This window comes from Pleurodeles waltl, chromosome 2_1, assembly GCF_031143425.1.
Source record: "Pleurodeles waltl isolate 20211129_DDA chromosome 2_1, aPleWal1.hap1.20221129, whole genome shotgun sequence".
Taxonomy (NCBI): Eukaryota; Metazoa; Chordata; class Amphibia; order Caudata; family Salamandridae; genus Pleurodeles; species Pleurodeles waltl.
The window spans coordinates 415,299,269-415,311,694 of record NC_090438.1 but is presented as its reverse complement, the minus strand read 5'-3'; the positions used below and the strand labels follow the sequence as shown (position 1 = coordinate 415,311,694).

The 12,426-nt window shown below is 42.6% G+C and overlaps 1 long non-coding RNA gene across 1 annotated transcript in view; it reads left to right on the top strand.

Moving 5' to 3' along the window:
* The window catches only part of LOC138258892 (uncharacterized), a 201,163-nt gene that overhangs the window by 178,300 nt on the left and 10,437 nt on the right, over positions 1-12,426 (top strand). Inside the window, exons 3-4 of the long non-coding RNA XR_011198600.1 lie at positions 7,470-7,519; positions 11,827-11,876. This is a non-coding gene — a long non-coding RNA (uncharacterized lncRNA). The remainder of the gene's footprint in view (positions 1-7,469; positions 7,520-11,826; positions 11,877-12,426) is intronic.

The window sequence follows — 12,426 nt, the reverse complement described above, 5'->3', positions numbered from 1 at the left end:
GTTGTTTCTCCAGCCGCGTTGTGTTGATCTTCCAGCTGCAATGCAGGTGGAGTGTTGATTTCAGCTGCGAAGCCAGCTGGGCATCGTTTATCAGCTGCATCGTGGAAGGTGCATTGAAAATGTCTCCGCACGGTGGTCTGTGCATGGATTTTCAGTTCATGTCTGCCTACCTCACCTTTCAAGGATAGGGCACCACTTGGCAGAGCATGAGTCTCAGTAGAGTCCAGGTGCTGCCTGGGGAAGTCTTTGATGGTCCTGAGACTTTAACAACAGGAGGCATGCTCAGTTCAAGCCCTTGGAGATTCTTCTCATGCAGGAAGGCAGCAACTGCAGGATAGCCCAACAAAGCACAGTCACAGGCAGGGGCAGCACTTCTCCTCAGTTCTTCACCTTGGCAGAGGTTCCTCTTGATTCTAGAAGTGATCTAATTTTCAGGGGGTTTGGGTTCTCTTGTTATATTCCTTTCTGCCTTTGAAGTAGGCCAACTTCAAAGAAGTCTCTGTTGCCCTCAGACCCAGTCCAGGCCCCATACACACACCAGAGGGTTAGAGACTGCATTGTGTGAGGGCAGGCACAGCCCTTTCAGGTGTAAGTAACCACTTCTCCCCTCCCTCCCAGCACAGATGGCTCATCAAGATATGAAGACTACACACCAGCTCCCTTTGTGTCACTGTCTACAGAGAGCTGCAAACAGCCCAACTGTCAAACTGACCCAGACAGGGAATCCACAAACAGGCAGAGTCACAGAATGGTTTAAGCAAGAAAATGCCTACTTTCTAAAAGTGGCATTTTCAAAAACACAATCTAAAAAACAATTTCACTAAAAGATGTATTTTTAAATTGTGAGCTCAGAGACCCTAAATTCAATACTTCTATCTGCTCCCAAAGGGAATTGGGACTTTAATAATATTTAAAGGCAGCCCCCATGTTACCCTTATGAGAGAGACAGGCCTTGCAACTGTGAAAAACAAATATGGCACTATTTCACTGTTAGGACACATCAGTACATGTCCCACCTTTTACATACACTGCACCCTGCCCATGGAGCTACATAGGGCCTACCTTAGGAGTGTCTTACATGTATAAAAAAGGAAGGATTAGACCTGGCAAATGGATACACTTGCCAAGTCAATTTGGCAGTTTAATACTGCCAACCCAGACACTGCAGTGGCAGGTCTGAGCCCTGTTTACAGGGCCACTTATGTGGGTGGCACAACCAGTGATGAAGTCCCACTAGTAGCATTTGATCTACAGGCCCTGGGCACTTCTACTACACTGTACTAGGGACTTTCTAGTAAATCAAATATGCCAATCATGGAAAGTCAATTACGCATACATTATACATAGTAGCACTTCCACTTTAGCACAGGATAGCAGTGGTAAAGTGTCCAGAATAACAAAAAGAGCAAAAACAGAGTCCAGCATACATCAACAACCTGGGGACTAGAGGCAAAAAGTTAGGGGAGACCACACCAAGGATGCCAAGTCTTACACTTCTCAAATGCTAATTTATGACTGGATAACAACACAACACAACAAAATATCATACAGAGAACAATTCTGCTTAATCATGCTTTTATGCAGTTTTGTTGGCCTCTATCTAGTTCTGTTATGAATTTTATGCAACATTGAAGTGCCAAAGGATTATTCTTTCCACGTTCCTTGGCTGTACTCCTTGTCACATACATTGCATGTAACATACCTTACAGAAACCTTCTTGTTACAAGGTGGAATTTAGAAGAACTTCCAAAGTATGGTTTCAGGAGGGCCTCTTCTTCCCTCCTTCATGTCTTCAAGTTATTGAGTTTCAGGGTGGTATCTTCTTGTTGACACTCTCCAAGTTATGTTTGGTTCAACCCCCACAAAGGAAGCATGAAAAAAATAACAATGCATTGCATAAGATGAGAACCAAGTGATATTCAAATCCCTAATGCAGAAAATGAGGGTAGATATACTTCACATTGTCTGAATAAAGGCATATCAACCGATCAGATGTGGTTTTAGGCGGAGTCATTTGTATGTATCAGTGACACTTATAAAAACTGAAATATCTTCTATTTATTTGGGCCAGTCAGAAAACTCCTAGGCTCAAACAAAAAAAAACTCTTCACAACATGCTTAACTTTTAGAAAAAATGTCTGGGTCATGAGATACTTTGTTGTTTACTGTGGGAGCCAGAAATAGAAGTAAAGGCCGCACAAGAGTCATGCGGCACTGCAGCATTGTCTCTATAGATGCCTCTTTAGTACCTGTACCTCTTTACCAAACAAAATAATTAATGAAATAAAAGCAGCTATTTGATTGGTGACACAGGCTACACCATTCAAGAAATAAACCCATAGGTTTCATCCAATAGTACAAAGTAATTTCCTAAACATCATTTATACATTACTATTTTGCAGAGGTAGATGGCTTCCCACAGACTCCAAGTCCATTATTGCTTCTACACAAACTCCATAACAACAATCACCTGCTACTCGATCCACAGGTTGTATTCCAGTTGGATCATCACAAATAATAACAGTGGTGTAATGAAACCTGAGCCCCTGCCTCAGTTCCACTCAGGAGCTCTTAGGCCATGGGCCCAACACTTGTGGAGAGTTCAGGAGCAGGCTTCCTGGAGCACAGAGGCCCCCCACAATCTAGGAAGTGTGTCAGTGCTGCCAACTGCTTCTACATTAGACCTGAAAGGAAAACAAGAATAATAGAAAAGTTACTTGTGCCTTTTGAAATCAGGTGCTGCAAAGGGCACAGCCCAGGCAGTACTCTATGGGTACAAATGATATGTGGAAGCACTTATGGGCTATGAACATAGCTTGGGCATTGATATAAAGAGGACATCAGGTAGCAAAAGGTGCTGACCTTGCAGCACCTGAAGTACTGACAAAAGAAAAGGATAAACTTATGCAGTATTTTGTAACATACTGCAAAAAGTGTATGCAGGAAGTGGCTTTGGGGAGATTAATATGTTGTTGCTGCAAAACATATGCAGAACCACTTAAATACATAGGAACTAAAACAGGTTTACAAAAAGGTAAGTAAGATAAATTATAAAAACATTTTAAATACCCCAAAAAGTTAACAAATTATTTCAAAATGTTAAAAAAGCAAACCTCAATTTTCCATGTGCATACCTCTGCTCCCTTCCTTTCTTGTCTGTTGTGCTGCTACTGCCCCTCCCACCTGGCCTGCATTCCTTCTCCTGCCCCATCCTCCTACCACTTGTTTTCAGTGTGTGTGCCTCCTCCCTTTAAGGCTACTGTGCTGCCACCGTCCCCATGTTGCCACTCACCTCTGTGTTCTTCCTGCACCTCTCCATCCTCCGGCTTCCTGTTCGTATGAGTGTCGTTGCCCCCTAACTCACTTGTCTATTGTCCTGCTAATGCCTTTGTGCTGCCACTGCCCTTTATTTCTGACCCTGCCTCTGCCTTACTTGCTCTCTGTGTATATTCGCCTGCCCGTCCCTCTCTGGTCAGTTGTGCTGCCACTGACCCTGGGCAGCCACTACCCGGCATTAAGGGAAGTGTCCCTGCACCACTTCCACCTATTCGCTACGTGAATGCTACTGCACCCTCCGCCCCTCGTCTGCTATGCTGCCTCTGTTCTGCCACTGCTCTCCATTGATGCCAATGCCCCATCACCCCTCATTCCCACGTGCATGCCCCTTCTCTTTCCTTTTCTGGTCTATTGTGCTGCCTCTGCTCCTGTGCTGCTACAATGACATGCATTCATGACAATCAAGGGATTCACATTTGTTTTCCATTTGGAGGTCTTTAGAGCACCCTTTTTTACTGGGCTCAACCACAATGATTTTGTATCTTTCTGGCAATTATAGAATTGGCACTTCTATGAAGACATTGGCTATTTTCATATTTGTAAGTGATTCTGATTGAGGTTTAATTTCTGTGAATTGAGCACGAGTGCCTTCCTGAAATTTGCCAGTATATTTATCTAAAAAGAGTCCACATTGTTTATCACATATCCACCCAAAAGTCATCTTTTTATTGGTTGATTAGTAGGTGCTACCTTATTGGAAGAATATCTACTGCATAATCTACACTACAGGTATGTGAAACCATGAGGTACCCTTCCCTTCCTGTCTGGCCATTGTGGTCAGCTACTACCCCTGCAGGGCAGGGTATTTATATATATTTGTTTAAAAAGTATTCCAGGTACTGTTGTACCAATGTTGGTGCAGTGGTTTTACACTGACTGTTCTGGGTAGTGCAGTATCAGCTCTTTGTTACTGCAGTACCTGCCACTGAAATACTGGCCCTGGGTAACATGGTTTATCCAACCCATCCCCCTTATGGGGTTTTTAATAGAACAAATAATCAGTACTGTAATGGTAGCCACAGTATTCAGTAAAGAGCTGGAAACCAATTAAATCACTAAGGGCCTTATATATACTTTTTTTGCGCCGCATTTGCATAATTTTTTATGCAAAAGTGGTGCCAACTTACAAAATTAAATTATATTTTGTATGTTTGTGCCGCTTTTGCGTCCAAAAATGACGGAAATGTGGCGCTAAAAAAGCATAAATCAGGCCCTAAGTATCACAGAAATAGTCCTGGCCTAGCAGTATCGAAAAGGCTTGAGGGAGAAAAAGCTCCCTGGGCCAATCAGAAGGCCTAATGTTTTTAAATGGCATTCCCACTGGACCAACCCACCAGATATAGCTTCATATATATATAACTTTTAACCCATTCATGACCACTCGAACACTTCTTCCAATGTGAATTTCTCAAAAATGGTTGAACGAAATAATCACACTTTCTGAGTAAAGTTCAAAGTTTTTGTGTAGCTGCTTTCAAATTTCCTAAGAGTATTAAGATAGGAAATCTATGTTTTGGACTCCTCCATTTTTCTTTGGCCCTGCTTGAAGGAGCATCCCAAAATGTTCAAGGAAGAATCTGAGATGGAGTTGTTGAACTTTTTTTGTAATGTTTTGTCAAGATATATCAAAAGGCACCAAAGTTATTAGCAAAACAAAAGACACTCATCCTATAGAAACTATAACTAGACAGTCTTTTACTTCAGCATCATCTGTAGAATACACTCTCAGTTTAACAGCTTTTATTTCATCAAGTGCTGCATTGGAACACTATGAATCTGCAATACAACACATAGGATCCAACTGACAGGTGGCTACTTCTGTTGGAAGTACATATTTTACTCTGAATATCGGATTCTGTTCCTGAGTCCTGTAATGCCTGCCACAACATGTCCATGTTGTGAGCAGCTAATAACGGAGTGGTCCCTTTAGGAGCCCCCACTTGCCCCTGGAGGTTAGGATGTTCTCACACTACCCTTTACATTTTTTTTGTAATTCAGTTTCATGACACAGAAACCCTGTCTTTGTGTTCTGTAATGGCTGCCATAACATATTTTGTTTATGCTGTGGTCAGTCAATCAGGATTACACAATGCCCATTACATTTTCCAATCAGAGCATAGTTGGATACCAATTGGCACAGATATCACTATCCTTTTGTGGGTTAACCCAGTCATGCCAATACTGGATACCTTTATAAATTCTAATTTCTCAAAAACATATTAAAACACACTATCTGAGTAAAATCCTATCTTTCTGCAAATTGGTGAAATTCTGATCAGCAATTCTTTCTGTATTAGAGCGCACATTTTCCTATAGTAATCAAAATTTTTGGAACCAACCTCTTTTTCTCAGCCCTCACTTGATAGATTACTTTGAATTTACCATAAAAGAGAAAAAGTGAATAGACTTTTTGTAGAAGCTTTTATGTAGATATATCAAACAATGCCAAAGTACAAAGTTATTCGAAAAACAAAAAATGCCTTTCCTGTGGGAAGGATAACCTACCTATACTCTGACACTATCATCACCAGAGTAATGCATATCTATATTACATAGTGCTGAACGCCACTGTGTAATTATAATTAGGACCTAGTTACCGCAAACATTTTTTTTACTGTTTTGCTTATGTCATTGGTGCCATTTTACAAATCGTCACAAAACTTTCAAAAAAGGTTCATCCACGTCAGCTACTACCTGGAGTGATCGGTCAAGCGAGGGTAAAGAAAAAGGAAGGGGTATCAAAACAAAAATTCCCCAATACATTTCTCAAGGAAATTCGATAGGAGTTTTTGAACAGTGCTTAGTGGTTGAACGGAATTGCATATTTAACTCGAAAGCATGCATTTGGGGATTTAAAAACTTTAGAGATATCTGGATGGTTGTGTACAGAGAGTCTTACGGGAGTCAAAACGGCAAGCAACTTCAAATGATAGAATGATTTAATTGGTCAATTAGGTTTTTCTTCCATCCCTCAAGCCCCAAGAGAGCTCACAGTCTTATTGCCTGGCTGCAACATGAAAAAACTGGTGCAACTGCCATTACAGCACATAAAAAATCAACTGTAAGAGGGCAGGGTAAGGGGAAACTGAATCTCTGGACCCCTTACGACTCTGTCGTCCCATTTCTAGAGGGTGCTGTAAGGGGACTGTCGGAAGCCTGGGAATCACCTTGAACACTTATCTAGAGTCCCTTGCTGACTCCCGTTTGTTTCTCTTTTCGCCATGGTATACATTTATAGTATTACATTTGCTTCCTGGGACGGCAAATCCCATAATGCACAGCCTGGTAGTCAGGAAAGCCTGGATTCTGTTTCCCAGTGTTTTCTATGGGAGAAGTCCAGTTGTTCCTTTTCACTGGATCCTCTTCTCCAGGACTTACGAGTGTCTGAAAGTACACACACCTGAGACCTCTCCTGTGCAGCCCAGTCATGTAATTCCACCTGGGGTTTTCTGCAGCTTGGAACTGCTTTTAAGCAGCCATTTCCTCAAGATCCTCATCGTGCATTGGAGTTTGATTCCTTTGTGTTACAGACCCCTTATCGGATGATGTTCCAGTCTTGTTCCTGTTCTGTTCCAGCTTGAACCTGTTTTCCTGTTTCTCTGCTTTGCTCCTGATTGTTCCAGCCAGAGTCTGCTCCCTATCTCTTAGCCTTGTACCAGTTTGTTTCTTTTAGAGCCTACTCCCTGATTCTTTGTCCTGTTCCTGCCTTGCTACAGCCTGAACCTACTCTCTGTTTCCCAGTCCTGTTTAATGCTTATTCCTACTCCCTGTATTTCAGCCCTGTCCCTCCTTGTTCCATCCAGAGCCTGCTCTCTGTTTCCCATTCCTGTCTCTTTTTGTTCCAGCCAGAAGTTTGCGCCCTTTTTTCCAGTCCTGTTCCTGTCTTTCCTTCAGCCTGAGCCTGTTCCCAATTCTTGCCTCTGTCTCTTAGTTTGCCCCTTCTGTTTCTGTTTCCTTTCCGGTATTTGTGTCTGGTAAGTGTTCTATCAGTCTTCACCAGTGTAGACGTGTCTTCCTTTGTGCTGGGGTTGGCTCCTGGTCTCCAGGAGGCTATTCCAGCCCCCATTCTTGTCTAGTGTTATACGTTGTCTTTCCTGTCTAACAGTGACAGTGTGCTATTGCTGTTTTTCCAGGAATTGCCACTGTGTTTCCAGCTGGACCCACAAATGCTTGTCTTGTGTATGTAAGTACTATCCTTGTTTGTTCTTTAAGGGTCCAGAGACAGAATCACTTCTGCTGCCTCCTTTCTATGGGGCTGGTGGGGTGACTATCGGTTAGAGCAAACTGCACAGAGGCAGAGACATTCCCTGTTGCTGTGGGAGGTTCTGCGCCCTACCCTGTGTACAACCCTGGTGTGTTTGTCCATTAGTAATCTGTTTCCTGTTTGTTCACACAAGGGTTGCTCTGCTTTTACTTTCCTGTTTCCTGTGCCTGCCCATAGCGGTCATTTCCTGTGTATGCCTTTAGCTACTCTTCTGCCCCAGTACACTACCTCTTTGGGATATTCTGTGACCTCAAGGGGTGTCCCAACCAGAGTCCTGATCAGACCCGCCCGAAACTGTGACAGAATGCACGAACCAACAATTTCAAGCTCCCTAGGCAGTTAAGGCACACACAGACCTAAGATGTTTTCCTACCATGTTAAGACACCCGTTTCTAAAACTATACTTTTTTCTGAAGACCTCTAGAAAAAACCTTAGTTTAAAGGATAGATTTGTTAAAGAAAACCATAACTTGCAAGTTCAGTACTACCCTGAGTGGCTTGTAAATCTTTCAATGATAGACTATTATGTTATTTGCGACTATGACCCCCAGTCCCTGTCTGTAGAAGGATTACAAGGACGTAATGAGTTTTTGCAGTATCTATTAGCTGAAGCCAGTAAGAATGTTCATAACCATGGAAGTGCTTTTGCAACCTCTGCACAAGACACTCACACTCAACAAAAGACGGTTCATTCCTTGCCTCAAGTTAGTGCATCCCAAGTTCACTTCCAGGACTCTGCCATAACAAAGATCCCTCACACTGTCCAAGAAGCCACACTAGGGATTCACTTGTTTTCTGATGCATGCTTCAGCCCATCTAGGTCAGTTTCTCAGAATTCAAAGTGCAATGCTAACTCTTGTAAAGACCTACCAGTCCCTAAGAGCGTTCAAGTCAGCAGGATAGACTCTGTATCAAAGGGATCAGTAAAGACTGTGGGATTCCTTAGTTCCACTCAAAAGGCTTGTGCTTTTCCCAAACTGGATGATAATCCACCAGTCCCAATCCCTAAAAGCTCTGCTAAACCCTTTTCTACTCTGAGTGGGTTTGATAACAATATGGACATACACATACTAAAAGAACAATTTTTGGCAGATTAAAAGGCAGATATCGGACTTCTATGATGAATATGTTGTAACATACAAAATAAATCTTGCACATGGGTTCTTTTCATCGATGCATATTTCACTGTTGCCAGAACCAGGCATTCTATGTATCTGTAAGGTGGAAGAAGTAACAGAGTAGCTGATGGAAACTACTGCAAGGCAATTTTAAAACCTGAAAAAAGAAAATGATCACCAGCTTTGACTCAAAGAACAGTATGCTACTTCATGTGCCTCTCCAAAGACAACTATAGAGCTGATTGTTCCTTATATTATTGACAGTGAAAAGACAGCTCCAGTTATAAATATATCAGACTCTTCTTCAGACTCTCTCTCAGCTTGTAGTTCTCCAGAGAATACCCCTGTACAGTTGACTGGATCTCTGACATCTCTGAGAGATGTTACACCTTTTGATTGAAAGGGTTGATGAGAGTCTTCAGCAGGAAGTATCGCAGACCCTCTATCATAACAAATAAAGCCAAAGGAAGAAGAGAGTTCTGATACAGAATCCAATAGCTGCTCCATAAGAAACTAATATATGACTTTACTAGAGAGTAAGAGCAAGTTGTGCAACAGAGTTGATGAATCTGAATCTACTGATGACAGTGGTTCCTGCCCTGCGGTGAACAAACCTGCAGATAGTGCTGTTCAAATGACGCACTCACCAGAATTTTAAGATTGTGGGGATACTCCTACCCTTTCAACAATATCATGGAACTTTCGGATAATGAAGAGACAGTTCCTGCTTCAAGTGAATTAATGGATTTTCCTGACCATTAAGAGATACCTGCAGTTACTAGGAATGTGATGGACTTCTCAGAAAGTCTAAAAATCTCTTCTGTGACAAAGCAAACTGTTGAGATTTCAGACAAGGAAGAAAGCCAGCAATCTGAAACTAAACAGCATGTCATAATACATGATAGCCTTCTCCTACAACTGAACACAGTTGCAGCTTCATCCACTGATCCTGACTTGCTGTTTCCTGCCACTGTGTATCCTGTTTCCAGCTCAATGGTTAGTGAAGAACAGATCTTTGATCTACCTGTATCTGATCTTGATGTAAAACCAGCCACACCAATGCCACTTGCTGTATCTCTGAAATTAAACACTCCTGAAAACCAGCACTCAGAAACAGAAGTATTGAAGAAAGTAATGTCTCCCACCAAAATTAAAGACATGTACTTGAATCTCGTATTCGAAGCTCTGATGATGAGTACTGTACTTAGTGTTTCATTGCAAGAAACCATCATCAATTCAAAGGCAAGAGCTGAACATTTAGATAACAATGTAAAGGCAATTTCTGAAGACACTCCACTTTTAATTCTTTCCAAAGAAGAACCTTTCAGTGGTAACAGAGTTAAAGATCAACTACCTGTAGTAGAAACGCTTTACAAAGAAACCATTTCTGATACCATGATTACACCACAGAGCACTTGCAATGCAGAAATCTCAGTCTTGTCTGAAGATCACCCTAAAGAATTAGCTTGTGAAACTTCTACATTTTCAGATGTTGATCCAGTGTTGAAAGACTTAAAAACTCTTGTTGCTCTTGAATTTGATAGTCCGAAGTCATCCAAAACTAAAAACAATTCTGACTTTTTCATGTTTACCTTGAGAACACCAGTTACCCATGTCTCTCAAGTCTCTATGCTTTGCAAGCCTCAGACCACAACCAATGCAAAAACTGCTGCAGAAACAGACATATCCTGCTTGTCGGTAGGTGTTACAGACCTGACAGTTACTAATATGCCAATGATCTCCTCCAAAGAAGAAAGTACTGAACAGGAAACTAATGTCCTAAAGAATACCTCCCATAATGCCATTCCAGATCTCCTTGCTCCTGAATCAACTTCACCAGAAACCAACTCCATGCACTCCTCCCATATCAATCAAACAATAAAGAGGAAAGACATCGGTGCCCCTATGGGTATTAATACATGTTTTGCTCATTAGAAGATTCACTTATGTGGCTGGACTGTAAACTTATCCACCAAGGTTGGTGTAGGATTTTCTTGCTGTGACTTTTCCTCTTCAAATTTTTTCAGCCAAAGGATCGCCTTCTTTTCTTGAGCAGACAGGTGGGGGGGGTATACTGTTATGACTCTGTCATCCCATTTCTAGGGGGCACTGTAAGGGGACTGTCGGAGGCCTGGGAATAACCTTGAACACTTATCTAGAATCCCTTGCTGACTCCCGTTTGTTTCTCTTTTCGCCATGGTATACTTTTGTAGTATTACATTTGCTTCCTGGGACTGCAGGTCCCATAATGCACAGCCTTTTAGTCAGGAAAGCCTGGATTCTGTTTCCCATTGTTTTCTATAGGAGAAGTCCAGTTGCTCGTTTTCAGTGGATCCTCTCCTCCAGGACTTGGAAGTGTCTGAAAGTACACACACCTGAGACCTCTCCTGTGCAGCCCAGTCATGTAATTCCACCTGGGGTTTTCTGCAGCTTGGAACTGCTTATAAGCAGCCATTTCCTCAAGATCCTCGTCGTGCATTGGAGTTCCATTCCTCTGTGTTACAGACCCCTTATCGAATGGTGTTCCAGTCTTGTTCCTGTTCTGTTCCAGCTTGAACCTGTTTCCTGTTTCTCTGCCCTGCTCCTGATTGTTCCAGCCAGAGTCTGCTCCCTATCTCCTAGCCTTGTACCTAGTTGTTTCTTCCAGAGTCTGCTCCCTGATTCTCTGTCCTGGTCCTGCCTTGTTTCAGCCTGAACCTGCTCTCTGTTTCCCAGTCCTGTTTAATGCTTATTCATTCTACCTGTATTTCAGCCCTGCCCTTGCTTTTTTCCAGCCAGAGCCTGCTCTCTTTTTCCCATTCCTGTCTCTGTTTGTTCCAGCCAGAAGTTTTCGCCCTGTTTACCAGTCCTATTTCTGCCTTTCCTTCAGCCTGAGCTTGTTCCCAGTTTTTGCCTCTGTCTCTTAGTTTGTTCCTTCCGTTTCCGTTCCCTCTCTGGTATTTGTGTCTGGTAAGTGTTCTATCAGTCTTCACCAGTGTATAAGTGTCTTACTTTGTACTGGGGTTGGCTCCTAGTCTCCAGGAGGAAATTCCAGCCCCAATCCTCATGTAGTGATATACGTTGTCTTTCCTGCCTAACAGTGACAATGTGTTATTGCTGTTTTTCCAGGAATTGCCACTGTGTTGCCAGCTGAACCCACAAGAGCTTGTCTTTTGTATGTAAGTACTATCCTTGTTTGTGCTCTAAGGGTCCAGAGACAGAATCACTTTTGCTGCCTCCTTTCTATGGGGCTGGTGGGGTGACTATCTGTAAGAGCAAACTGTACAGAGGAAGTGACATTCCCTGTTGCTATGGGAGGATCTGCGTCCTACCTTGTGTACAACCCTAGTTTGTTTGTCCATTAGTAATCTGTTTCCTTTTTGTTCACACAAGGGTTGCTCTGCTTTTACTTTCCTGTTTCCTGTGCCTGTCCATAGTTGTCCTTTCCCGCGTATGCCTTTAGCTGCTCTTCTGCCCCAGTACATTACCTCTTTGGGATATTCTGTGACCTCAAGGGGTGTCCCAACTAGAGTCCTGATCTGACACACCCAAAACCGTGACAGGACCTTGTTTGGAGGTCCCAAAGGGACCAAGTTTAAAAAAAATTGTTTTTGTTTCTTCCAACCCCTTGGACTCTTGCAAGGGACAGCAAAACTCTCCTTACTCTTGCAAGACCCCTGCACTGGTGTCTGTTGTAGTTGGCAAGAACCTACAGACAACCTCATGCCC